Below are 14331 nucleotides of genomic sequence, written 5' to 3'. Positions count from 1 at the left end.
CACGACGAGCGTTGTGAATTCGCCCCAGCAGCGAGATCAGAGCTCACGGTCGTAACTCTGACTGACGTGAGTTGCTAAGTTTATGGCTCCATCGGATGGTGATCCAGGAAATCCTTTCTGAGGGTTTCATCGGGTGTGCGAATGTTTAATATTGGGATCTTTGCTGCCCATAAACTGTGTTTTCCAACATCTGGATCTCCGCTTGAGTCGAAAACAGGCCGGCCGTGGGTTCACACCCGTTGTTATTGGCTCAGGCAGGGAATTAGCTGCCGTTGTAGACTACAGCTCAGTGGATTTGTTAGACGGCCAGTGCATAAACCATCTCAAGATAATCCAGATTTAAAGATCTGGGTGTGATGCAACCCTTTTGTCTGCACATGATGGTATCGCCGCTTCAGAAAAGCCACCTGGAAGTGGAGTTTATTGCATCTTACTGTTTTCGTTTGCTTCAGTACTTAAATTAACTTGATGTTAATGTGGTTTTTGTATAGCCAACTACCAGTCAGACTTTCTTCACGAAATGTAATCTAGTTAAACCACACGATTCTATTGCACCAGTGTTTTGGCGCTAGACGGATTAGTTGTGCTTGTAATTAATTAAAGCTTTTAACTTGAGTATGTTGTAAAACCATACAAGCTTTTTCTCTGATTGTTTGCTTTAAGTATTGTTGCTCTAAAGGTGACTTTTTTTAGTCCCATCCCTCGGGGTCCTAAGCGTTCAAGAGTGCGCATTCATAATCCCCGGAGACGCATTAAGCTTTTCTTCGAGCTCTTCTTGGCAGCTGTTTTTGTTTCCTAGAACCTTATCAAAACACACCAGCTTTGGCGTAAATGCCCGATGCGTTGTGATTAGCGTGACGTGCCGTGTACTTATTTTAAACCTCGTCGACAGAAGCTCCACGGTAACAGCGCGTGGTATTTCTGTACCGATCTGTCAACCCACATGCTCTGGCACTCCGTGCTCCATTTTAAGGGATGCTGACAGGAACACGGATTGATTTATAGTTTCTCTTTTTCTCCCTGGCAGAAGGTTGATCTTGTGCTAGTAAATACCTAGGTTATTTTTTCCCTCTTAACACTTCTTAAGGTTTCATTATTTGGTGGATACGTGTTCCCCGAGGCGATCTCTGTATCGCTGGGCTTTCGCTGCTTCGTAAAGCTGTAGTTTTGGCGTAATCCAGGCTGACATGCCAACAACAGGATTAGGTTTATCGTTATGCGATGGCGTCGAGCCTCTCTTCTCTCTCTCTCTTTTGCAGACTCTCCACGTTGGAGTGTCTTTCTTTGAAAAATTCACGTTGGGCTGCTTGTTTTGCCTGGGCGTAATTGCTACATCCTCACCAATAAATCCAGCGGGAGATAAAGATGGGGAGGTGGGAACCGGTGAATCGTGATGGCCTTTCCTCTCACTCTCGCTCTCTCTCTCTGTCTGTTTTACTGCTTTGTGATTCAGCCATTAACTCTGACAGTCAAGTCATCTTCTTTCTTTATGATTAAGCGGTGTTTGCTAAGGCAACCGTCACTGTTACTATTACTCATGCTTAGTGATTTGAACAACATCATTGATTTCAGTTCAGCGTTAGAGGTGGGGTTGGGATTTAATAACTAGTCTTATTCAGAACCAGTTCTGTTTGTTAAGAAATATTGGTACTGATTTTTTTTTTCCCATGACATTGGTTTTTGTTAACCATTCATCCAACAGCATGACCAGTGGTGTCTTGCACATGACCAAATCACTCGATTTAAAAATAAAAATAAAATAAAAATTCAGTGACAGCCTGGCATTTATTCCAAAATCATTTCAAAAGACTCAGTCTTAAATCCATGAGTTATCAGTTTTAGAGTTTTTGTTTTAATAAATGGTAATTTATTAAAAAAGCGTTGCTTTTGTGTAACACTCCTTCAAAAGTACTAAAATGGTCATTTATTAAAAAAGCGTTGCTTTTGTGTAACGCTCCTTCAAAAGTACTAAAATGGTCATTTTAGTACTCCGCTTAATTGTCTAAGGAGCTGTAATTATTATGAAAGTCCTTTACAAATTAATAACTGGCCTTACTTAGACCCAGATTTAATGAAAAATATAAAATCGCAAAATGAATGTGCATTATTTTTTGTTCTGTACATTTATAATGTTTTGTTGTCTAAAACAATTTTTTAGATCAGTTTTTAGTGCTTTTTTGTTTAAACAAAATAGTAGCCTATAGAATTGTTTTAGCATTTTTATTTTGTTTAATTACTATTTTATATTTTGTTTTAATTTTATTATTAATAATTAAATTATTATTTAAACTTTTAATTATTAATTATACTTTCACCATCTAAATCAAGTTGCCCTTAATTTATTTCATAAATACAGCTAGTGAATGATTTTCATGATATTCGTTTACGTCAACAGTTCATATGCATGCAAAAATCACTACCATTGTCTGATTTGTGATCATCTGACTCTTGTACGATGCTAAACTTGTTTTTTTTGTTTTGTTTTCCCGCATATGGCATATGGCATGGTATGCGCGCATAGAGACGTGCCAGGCTTCATTGCACAGAATTTGCTTGACAGTTTGTGCTTCCACCAGCCGTGTTTTACTTTAGATATGCTTTCATTTATGCCGTTTGGAATGCAGTAGCCTGCTTATATAATAAAAAAAAAAAAGTAAATTTTGCACAAAATAAATTTGATTATAAAATTTATATGAAAATGTAGCCATGTGCAGTAAAATTGAAAACTGAGAATGTGACGCATCATGATATTGAGTTGATAATGATAATCGTAATTGAATTGAATCGTGAAACCAGTGAAGATTCACACCCCTATTTTTAAGACGGCAGTACTGACACACAGAGATTTCAACTATAAACAAAAAACATAGAAACTGCAATTTTGGTTCAAATGTAAAGTTGCAAATATGTATTATTTATTATTAAGAATCGTTTTGGAATCGGATCGGATCGTGAAGTGCCTGAAGATTCCCACCCCTAATTTTAATACTAATGAATACAAAGATTGCTCCTTCAAAAGTACTAAAAGGACCAGAATTGTGAACCAGAATCATTCACTTCCTTGAGATTCCCATTCCTGCCTCAAAGCCGCATGTCACTGTTGTTACTTAATTTGTTTATTCAATATAAATATTTAAATTACATAAATTGACACATTGCAATCTATTGAATTTGGTCTCAAATGATCAAGCATTTGAATCTTGCTATGGTGGCGAGGCCTGCGAAAGCCATCAGAGAAATGCGAAACAAAGCCCTTTCATGGCCGCTTGTCCCCTCCCTCCTGTTTTTCTCCATCTTTCTTTCTCTCCCTCCCGTCCTCATGTGCTCGCTCTGTCTCTTAGCGAGCGTGTGTGTGCGGCGAGCCGTGGGGGAAGGGAAAGGAAGAGCGAGCGAGCGAGAGAGAGCAGCTGTCCTTCACTGTCAACCAGTGCATTTTCCAATGCGCCTCGTTCCGTGTCTCTGTGCGTGAGGAGAGCAGAGGGGGAGGGGAGGGTAAGATCCATGCTGCTGCGAGGAAATGTGGTTTTCAGTGCATAGACGCCATTCAGTTTTCTATTCTTTGCCGTTGACAGCATTTTAGCGTGTGCATGCAGGCATGCGTGTGTGTGCGCGCTGTTGCACGTGTGCATTCAGCCAGAGTGGCGGCCATGTTTGAAAAGGGCACATAAGAGGAGGAAGACGCAACTAAGGTTAAGTTTTGCAGGTTTTATTTTTATTTTATCATCACGTTAAGGTCTCTAATTTGAAGACAACATTAAATCTTTAATAATATATGTGGTAGTGTTGGGCGATATGCTTCATAATCATATCGTCCTGTCGTCAGCATGTTGAGATCGCCGATACATTATCGTACTAATTTATTTAATTATTTACTTACTAAGTTTCATAGCCGGAGAGTGCACCAACTCCAGCATAAGGCTAAAAGCAGCCTAATCTTAGTATAATCTATCAACTACCACATATCTTTTTAGTCAAGTAGCGTACGGAAGTCATGCCATTAAAATCTTTTTAATATGACAGTTATTCAAACAGCAGCTACAGAAAATGAGCATTTACCTTATCAAAGAACATCACTGACTTTATGCACGAGTTTATGCACTTTAAAAAACACTCTCGTTATAATCAGTGAAGCTATCTACACTGTATGATAAATAAATCTCTTATACTTGCATCGCACGTACATCTGCACTTTGTTGTTTATGATGAGAGAATTCGCGAGAGGGCTGAATTCAGTCGGCGAGCATGCACACTCAACAAAAAAACTCCGGTGTTTCAGCGACGACTCATTCAACCCTAATATGTGGTGTAGTGAACGATTCATCATTGTGCAAATCTGAAGCAGGGATTCCCAAACTAGTTTTTGTCAGCAGAACTCTTTGACGTAAAATATATTTGAAGTAGATTTGAAGCACAAGTTAATATTTCAATAATTTAACACATTCAAGGTCCTCTAATTGGTCGTTCAGAGGAAATGCAGGCCAACAACTAAAATATGTAACCTTTTTTCGCAAGTGTTTTATTGAAATTAGTTTGATTTTAAAATATATTTATTTATATTATTTATTTATTTTTTACATTTTTAGTATTTAAATAATTAGCTTCTCTTCCATTTTTTTATTTGTCATTTTTTGTTGTCATCCTCAAAAAATAAAGAAAAAAGACATGATATTTGATCAAAATATGGTTAAAGAAATCTCTTTTTTGCAAGTGTCTTATTTTGGTTCTTTTTATTTAAAAATTATTTCAGTCTTACATTTTTTATGATTTAAAGAATTTGCTTTTCATCAACTTGTGAACCACTTGCAGTTCCCTCCTGAACCACCAGGGCTATGCAAGCCCTAGTTTGGGAAACCCCGATCTGAAGAATAAAAATGTTTGTTTTAATAATATTTTGCAAAATAAATTCCCTTTCTCCACTTCAACAACTTTTTCCTCTTGGTGATGTAAGCGAGGCCGTGTGGGTGGGGCAGTGACATCACACCCTATTTTTCACAATCCGTTTTGTCTTATTTCTTTCTAAGCACACAATTTGGCTCAGAAATATGTCAAATTATGTTGAATGCCATTTCATGTTGTCATCTTCATAAAAGTGTAAATAAAGAACAAGTGTTCACTCAAAACATGGCTAAAATGAGAGCAGGACACTGTGAAAGAAACCCATTCACGGCTTGTTTCTGAGATCAGCAACCGCCCTTTTCTCCTCTCCGTCCGTTCCCGAGTTGACAGCAGCCAGGAAGCCTGTACTCCATTAAAACAAAGCTTTTCCAGTTGGGAGAGGAGGGGAGGTCTGTCTTTTCCTGGAATGTCTCCTCGTTTTGGGTCTCTTGCTCCTCCTGGGCCGAAGCTCCAATCTTTTTGTGTCTTTTCCGCAACGAGAGGTTTCTCGCCACACTGTAAATCCTTTGCTGGTGTTTACATGAGTGTCAGCAGTGACCTTTTCTCATCTCATTTCTTTCCCTGTCTCTCACATTTGCGTTCCCCCCCCCCCTCCTGTAGTTCCTCCCCTTTCTCTCACCCCTCATGTAACTTTGGCACAGCGTCTCGGCTCTTGAACGGAGAGGCTGTTAAACTCTCTCACCGCACAATTTGTGAAGGCTGCCCCTGGGTATTTTAGGCCCCTGGGTTAGCGAGCCAGGAAACGCCCATGCTGTCCCGTCTACGGCTCAAACAGAGAGAGAAAGACTCGTCTGAGCTGCAGTTATGAAAGCAAAGGACATCCAGACAACAAACACCGCCAGCTAGGAGGGTAAGAACTCAGGAGACAAAACTGTAGCATTCAGAAAACGGACTGACTTGACTTGCATCCACATTTGAACTGCAGTACTAAAATGTACTTCCATTTTCATTGTGTTCTCTCAGTGCTCTAGCAAACCCGACATCATTTGATTTAATGCAAACCGCAACTACAGGCTAATCTTTGTTTGTTGTGCTTATATTTCCAGGGAACATGTGGTATTACGCCAGAAGCGAACGGTGCATGTGGCACAATTATTATCAGTAAAGATATCTACACTACAAGCTTTGTGATAACAGAGATAGCTTTGTTATAGAGCGATCGCTTCCAGTGTAGATTATTGAATCCATCTGGTGAGCGGTCGTTTACATCTGATTGGAACAGGAAGAGATCTTGAGACACGTTTTTTTCACATTTGAACTGGTTTTAATGCAACGCTCATGGTGCAAGATCCGCACCGTGACTGAAGACATTGATAGACCAACACGTGAAAATCTAAAGATTATTTCCCCTTGTATTATTAAGTCAAAGTGACCCTAATTGGATTCAATACAAATCACCAAAAAACACAGCATGAAAACAAAAAAGAAAATCCGGTAAAACAATAAACCTTTAACATTAACACTTTTAAAAGCATAACTATTTTAAATTGTTGTAAATGTAATTTAAAAAAAAAAAAAATATGTTTGTGCACCAAGATCATTGGTTTAATTCCCAGCGAAATTACCAGGCTTATACTGATTAAAATTTACGTCGTCATCGCAGTCTACATTTATTCAGATAAAAGCGTCTGCCGAATGCATACGTGTAAATACGTGCAAAGTATTGACGTAACAGATCCTTTTATTTATTTTTTTTAGTTTGGATCTGTGCATCTGCCGTTAGCCAAAAATTTGCAGGTCGAATTGACCCGCGAACATCAATATCGTAATAGAAACTTCGTACGCACATCCCACAACACCTCAAAGTGTCAAAACTTTGCAGACACTAAATAAGAAATATTCACAAAATGTAAAAAACAATCCTAGGTTAACCATATTTCCGATAGTTCGATTTTGTGTTACGGGCAAATTGACCTGCAACATAGGCTAATTGAAAGGGTTTAAACTAGTCTTTTACTAAGTTGCAGTCTTAATTTTTAGTGACAATCACGTTTTCCTTGCCCTTCAAAAGTTTTTCCATAATTAAAATTGTTGAAGAACGAGTCCTAATTTTACTTGGACTGACTTTAAACAATCGCGTGTCCCCGATAACCCCGTGAAACGTCTTTTCTCATGGGCTCATATTAGAACAGGCAACATCTATAAATGGGTCAAGGCAGAGGAACTTTGTGAGTCAATCCATTGATTGTGTGCTGAAAGGAGAACATGAGCATATCTGTTTCATGCTCGACGTCTTTGTGCTTTTGTGTGAATGTGTGCCACTCCCCTCACCGGTTCACACTGTTATTGTGTGTAAACAGCGTGGTGTTAACTGAGGTCAGGACTGCACAAAACCACAATGTTTTATTCATCTGTTTACCTCACTCTCGCTCTCCTTCCTCTGCAATCCAGCTGCTGCAGGCCTGATCCAGCCTCACCGCAGGCCGTCACACGCTCAGACAGAGGAGGCCATTGCGTTGCATGCAAGCCTATTGGATAAGTCCAGACTGGCCCCCCTGCTTGTTTCTTTTTTCAGCGAACAAAAAGAGAAGCCAGATGCATTGGCTTCATGTTGTTTTTGGTTTTTTTCTTGCCTTTTGCTTTTTTCCCCGAAATGTGAAAAGCCTATTCATGCACAGAGTGAATTTGTCAGATTTTTTGAGATTGATTTTTTTTTTTTTTTAATGCAGCATTTCTCCTGGTGTGAAAAGTCTTGGTCAACTAAATGTTGACTATCTTCGTAGCTTGGAGTTACATGAGGTCTATGCAGCAGTGTTGTTTTAGTGTTATTGACATACTAAAAACATATTATTTGTAGCCTATATAAATAATGTAAATTATTATTAGTATATAAATATTATTAATACTTTGAATTAGCTTTTTTTTATATTCAGTTTTTATTTAAATTTTAATTTAGGTTTTATTAATGTGCTTTTGAAATTTTTATTGTTTTTTTAATTTGTTTTTATTTCAGTTGTAGTAATGTTTAGTAATTATCAGCATTTCTAATTTTCATGCAAGTTTTTAATCTAATATTCAGTAAACAGAAACACATTTTTGTTGACGGTTCCTTCAACTCAATTCATTCTCCATACAAACATCTGATAAACAGTAATAAAATCAATCTCTCATGCTCTCAATAAATGCCTTCTATCCGTGTCTTCATGAACAGCAAGCCTTGTTGTGCAGATTTGCTTGAATTTACTTCCGCCCCCTTTGTGTTTGGTCTAGAAACCGAATCTGACATCAGATTATTTATCAGAGAACAATCGGTGCCTTTTAGGAGGAGGATATCACACTTAATGCCCTGCTCAAATCTGAGCTATTTTTAAATAAATCCACAGCTGTGGAAGAGCTCTGAAAACCGCTAGGGGTTTGTGGGTAGTCATCTTTTTATAAGCCAATTCGTTCTCAGAGCCTGAGATCACAAGCTTCCTTTTTTCTCTCTTTAAGGAACTCTTAAAGAAACTCAAATTTAATTTAAGATTATCGCAGGCCATTGTGTTAAGCGATTGTTTGCTTAAAGACACTATGCTAATTGCCAGCTAATAAGAGTCTGCATTGAACCCGGTTTTCAGCATTAAAACAGCGTCTGGTGAACTGACAGCTAAAAGCTCCGGCTGGCGCTGCCCGTGTTCTCATTTGCAATGCACACACCTCGCACTGATAATGAGCTCGCCTGGTGTCATATCTCCCTCTGGTTCTGATGTATCTGTCCGGTCTGTGATTGACTGTGGAAAAACTTTGCTTTCTCTCCGACAGGTACACTGGCAGGTTAACAGGCGTCCGGCGAGGCGCCGCTGCACCAGTGTCTGTCTGGGCCTGACGAGGTCGGACTTGAAAAGAAGGCTGCTTTAATGAGATTACAGCGTTGGTCTGAAAGTCTAACGCTACTGAGGCTCTGAAAAAGGAAGGAATAATGTGGGGGGTTTTTTGCACAAAATGATTTGCAGCCACAAAGCGTCCTGAAGTCATAGTCAGAGTTGGCGATGGTGGAGCACAACTCAAATTTATGCAGACGAGTTGTGTTTTGAGTTGGAACCAACAGCACAAGAGATTGAATTGCTGTCAGTCTGAATATCGCTGTTGCTAAAGAGTTCTGGTTTTAGTAAGACAGACACTATTTATCTAAGTGTGTGGTGTTTCTTTTTTTTTTCTTCCCTGACTGCTCAATAATTCAGACGTTTGTGTGTGTGGCAAGCTGGGAAGGATGGTGAAGAGAAAACAACAGAGTCATGCCTTTTTTATGTTGTGTGTTAAAAATGCATCAGGCATAAATGTTTAAAGGCAGGTGCCAGTTCGGTTCAGGCTCTCTGAGCGTTTGCTGCTGCTCTCACCTCATCTCTCCCTGACAGGACCCAAACTTTACCGCCAGTCAAACAAAAAGTTTTGAGAAATGCTATATGAATTCTCCAGAGATATGGCAGAGCTTTGTTTATAACCCTTGTTCCACTTTCCTCCTTTGTCTGTCTGAGGTTTTCCATGTGCATTTAAGAGATGATGACAGCAAACAGTAGGATAAATCCATTTTAGTAAAAGGCCAGAGACACACTTTGTGCAAGCATGCAAATGCATGTTATGCAGAAGCATTGTCTACATTCGACTGCTGAAAAAGTGTCATAGCATTAGCATTTTTTGAACATGTGCCATGTTATTCTTTGAAATGCTTTGTACAAAGATACCATGGTATATGAATATGGTAATGTACCACAGTCACTTGAAGATACTGTTATGCATGGTTGTAACCTTTCGGTTGTTCACCCCTGTCTTTGAACTCTTTATTTATGTCAGTGACCTGTTTTTGGCTTTAGGTTTGCGAGTCATTTCTGCCAGACCTTTTGGTTAACCTGTTAGGTGCGCTGCATTTTGCAACCGTGCAGATGAAAGTGCTGTTCTCATGAAATGCGTGTGTTTATCTATTTGTGAAAGGTGGAAAAAGGACTTTCGGTATGACTGTGTGTTGCACAAATCTGAGAGCTCAGGCAAATTTCACTGCTGTTCCTCTTTCTCTCATTCTCTTACTTAATTGTCCTTGTATCTGTAGGGCCCTGAAGGTGCAGTCTGGGGGAGGAATGAAGGGATTTATGAGGTGTTAGCATGAAGGGGCCCCCTGGCCTCCTGCGCACTGTATGTTAGAGAATGTCAAGCGTTCTGTGAACTGCGTCGCTGTGAGAGCCGTTGCACGCAGTGACTGCTCAACTGTGGAATGTGTTTTCAGTTCACGGTTTATCTCCCAAACCTGCGTGTCCGTGTGGTTCCTTACACCCTGAACTGGGAAACAAAGCGTTCGTCTTTGTCTCTTTCGGAAGAAAAACACATCAGTTGTTAACAGTTGCAAGAAAATGCAGTGTGACAGAATCCACCGCTTTGAAAAGAAGATTTGTTACAGCCCAAGTGAGTTTGAGAAAAGCCGAATGCGTGATTGATTCAGAATTTGAGCTTGAGAGCTGAACCCCTCGATCTATTCAGAGTCCCGTGTGATTGCCGTTTCTCCAGCTCAGCCGGCGTCTGAATCCTCTCCACTCCACCTACTTGACGCTTTTGCGCAGAGGATTAAACAAGGAGTGCTTTGGTTCCCACTTGGGGAACTGTGCAGGGGCTTGCGTTCCTGCAACCCTCCATCGACAGCAGCCTGGGACACAAAGCGGGCATGTGTTCTCTGCCAAGGGACCTGATGGCATTTCTGGGCCTCTGAGTCTCTCTGGATTAGCGCCCTGGAATCTGGCTTCCTGGAAGCAGCGAGCCAGACGGGCCCCGCCAGCGGTACCTCGTCACATGCTCGGCCATCCATCTGTAGACGCTCTATCAGGCCTTTGTGAGGAGGACCTTGTTCTGAAACAGCACAGATATTCAGGGGTCGGTTCTTAATACATCTGAGATGATTTTCAAAGATTCCAGATCTTCTAATCATGATAACTGATCTCTGGCTAATTTGGTTCTTTAAACAAATTTGCAGATTTGATTAAATATCTGGATTAAGTGGTCTAAGATTACTACGCGTTCTCGTGTTCCCCGAAAAGGGCACATGTATTGATACTCGAAGCCACAATCACCAATGCAGCGATTGGCTGGTGGCAAGACAGCAAAGTAACGACATTATATAATTAAAAAACTTGACAAATTTCTGGACCTTTATAAGGAAACCTACATAAATTGAATAACAGATAAATGAAATGTGCACTGTTTTTAATTAATTTATATATATATATATATATATATATATATATATATATATATATATATATATATATATATATATATATATATATATATATATATATATATATATATATATATATATATATAAATTTTTTTTTACATTATTCCCAATTATTTATATTCATGATTTCTAGTATTTGTATAGGCTTTACATTTTTATTTCAATGTTGTAATTAGTAATTCATTTAAGTTTATCATTGAAGCAGACTTATTACGTGACCAGCATTAATTAAAGGGTCAAGATCATGTTATCTGCATCTCCTGCACTTCCTTAATAGCTGTCAGTCACCACTCAAAGTAATGCACGATGAGCATGTATGTAAGACTCCAGTACAATTATAAAGAAATTATCATCACTAATAAATATTTCATTGAGTAAAACTGGCTGTGTTACACACAACATTATAATATTATTTTAAAATTCATTTTTAAATTATTATTATTTTAAATTATTGTCCCTGGACCAGTAGAGTACTCTTGTAATAAAGTAGCAGTGGCTGGGACAGATTTTAAGTATTAATTCTGCTTAAAAAGATGCAAACTAATCCTATTTACAAGAAATAAGCCTGCTCCCGAGCAGGTTTAAGTTTACGAACCCGTTGCTATGAAAACAGCTCCGGGATGAGCTTTGAAGAACCAACCAATCCAAGATCATGCCAAATCGTCAACAATCAAATCCAGCTAACTGAGTTAGCGTTGTACGAAGAATGGACCCCTAGTATCTGCTCGATGTTTAAGTCCAAAAAGTTCTTCCAAATACTGCAGTAAATGGACTCCCGGAAGAGCCACGGATCAGAGCTTAATAGCAAATGTCTGCCAAGCATTTGTAACTATGGTTACCAAAAGACAGAGATGAGATACTGAAAGGAGTGGAGGTGAACAAAGAAACATTGCATGTACTTTTCAGTTATGCAGAACTGAACCAGAAGAACCTGTATAATGTATTCCATATTTTTGCCAAGAACTTTAGACATTCTTTACGTAACTTGACTTGAGGTTTTATATGGCCTTCACACATTGTGCAGCGAACAGGGTCAACTGCATTTGGCCCAATTTATTGCCCTCGTAACAGAATAAAAAACACTAATGGATTCTTACTCCATCCTTTAAAAGTTTCAAATGCATTCCACAGAGTTTCCGGCACTTAGCCAGTGTTTCACGGCCGGCAGAAGAAGCGAGGGTTTGACCCCACAAATCACCACAAAGCTGCTTCCACCTTGGGCAGAGAAAGCAAATATTCCCTCGTCTTTACCTCTGCATGTGTTCTGAAAAACCAGCATCCCTGCCTCCCACATCATTTTTGACATTCTTACATTTCATCAGGCTCTGCTGGTTGGTTTGAGGAGGGTTTGTCCTTATTAGATACCCAGAGAGCCCTGTGGTTAAAACCTCAATGGTTTTTTCCTACCATTCCTGGCGGAGCAAAGGTGTTGAGCCCCAAAAGTTAAACCACCTGTCATCATTTGTGCCTGAATTAACTTGTCTTATTTGCGGTCCTGTAGGTCAGCGCTGTTTTAGATGCAGCCACTCTGAACCCCAGCGACGTTAGCATTCCCAGAGTGTTTTCATAAGTCTTTGGCCAGCACATATTCCTTGCTCTTATTTTTCAATCTGGATTGATTGAAGTCTTCACTCTCTTGCCCTCTTTTTCTCTCCCTCTGAGTCAGAATTGATTGAAAGCAGCTCTCTCTCTCGCTCCTGGAGTGCTTGCCTGCAGGCTTCCCTCCAGAGTACACTTAAGGACTTTTCCACTCCTTCTGACAGGCATCAGTAATCAAGTCCTTGTCCTGATCCAGGAAGCGTGTGTTGGTATTCAGGCCCTGCTGTCTCTCTCTGGCTGCCGCTGAGATCGGATCAGCATGCTGGTAATTCATATTCGAAAATGTCCTCGTGCTGCACCCTTCTCTGAGGAACCGTCAGAATAAATCCGGCTATTCATCAAAGTCCTGTAGATCTGCCTGTCTCAGCTTGGTGAAAATGGAGATGTTTAGACACACATACACCAGATACATTCAGCTGCTCACATTCTGTTCATTGTGCGGTATGAGAAATGCTTGAATGCATGAATATTTTATCAGCCCTCATCTGGAATGACAGGCAAAAGTAGTAGCTCTTCTTTGTTAATCACATGGATAAGAGAGATATTAAAGACTTTTACTTGACGTGCACTGACATCTTTGCAGTTAGGAGAGGGATAAGCAAGAAAATGTCTGAGGGATGGAATAAGATGCTTTCCATTTCTTGCCCTAATGCCTGTTTCGGAAGGAAGGTTGGAAGGTGCTAAAGTTTGTAATTCAGATGTCATTGACTTTCTCTTGAGGCTGTGGACACTTTACAGGTGCTAGGGTTTCCTCTTTCTCTCTAGGTGAGAATTTTGTGTCTGGACTTAAAGGGAGTACTGCTAAATGAGCTAAAACCTTGCAGGAATGAAGGAACAGTTAAGGCCTGTTGGCCAGCAACAGCTGTATGTCAAGTGGAAAGATGTCTGAAAGAGAGACCATTCTCTAGACTATTTCCTTGATAAACGATAGACCTGCCATTAATAGCAAAGTCCATTTAAACCTTGATGGTTTGCGTGTTGGCCTTGTGCAGCTATTTTATCTCTTTATCTTTAACTCAAATCAGGCCAACTTTTTAGGGTAGTCAACAAATTGAGCTCTTGGTTACTGTTTGCATATTTGCATCAACTGCAGAACTAACAAATTAAACAGTGATGATGATCAACTTGGGATGCACTGAAAGGAAAATTCTTAGCCGAAGCCAAAAACAAGCAAAATGAAACACTGGGCCAGTTTTAAACGCTTCCACACTGCTGACATGTTTGCTGCATTTTAAAGAGTGCGCGCCTCTGCGCTGGTTGCTGTTTTATTGCGTCACACAAACTGTCATTGTTCGGTACAATTTATTCAGTCTTCTCGTTTATTTGGCCAAACACCGAAAGAGCTTTATTTGCTGTTTTCGGCTGAATAATTTCAGTTGCCGAACGTTTGGTGCATCCCTATGATCAACCTCAGAACGAAGAGCTGTTTTTCATTGCACAGTGTGTGACTGTGTTTGAAGTAACAACAGGGGGTGCAACAAAAACTGACCCCGTAGCCTAGGAAAGGCTACATCAAAGTCCTCAAGCCTGACTTTTTCCCTCTCTTTCCCTATCTGTAATCTGTGGTTCACCTCTCCTCTGAGTGCAAGAAGGCACTCTGGGTTCTCATTTCCTTTTGTCTCTCTGCCCTGCAAATT

The 14331-nt window shown here is 39.8% G+C and overlaps 1 protein-coding gene across 5 annotated transcripts in view; it reads left to right on the top strand.

Annotated features, from left to right (window-relative positions):
* The window catches only part of znf609a (zinc finger protein 609a), a 107261-nt gene that overhangs the window by 49688 nt on the left and 43242 nt on the right, over positions 1-14331 (top strand). The window contains exon 1 of one of the 5 annotated variants that reach the window (XM_058767997.1): positions 5541-5746. The exons of the other annotated variants lie outside the window; for them this stretch is intronic. The gene's annotated coding sequence lies outside the window, so the exon portion shown is untranslated. Of the gene's footprint in view, positions 1-5540; positions 5747-14331 lie in introns of those variants that run through there. 5 annotated transcript variants of the gene reach the window in all.

Source organism: Onychostoma macrolepis, chromosome 25 (genome assembly GCF_012432095.1).
Source record: "Onychostoma macrolepis isolate SWU-2019 chromosome 25, ASM1243209v1, whole genome shotgun sequence".
Lineage (NCBI taxonomy): Eukaryota > Metazoa > Chordata > Actinopteri > Cypriniformes > Cyprinidae > Onychostoma > Onychostoma macrolepis.
This window is presented reverse-complemented; position numbering and strand designations above follow the sequence as displayed.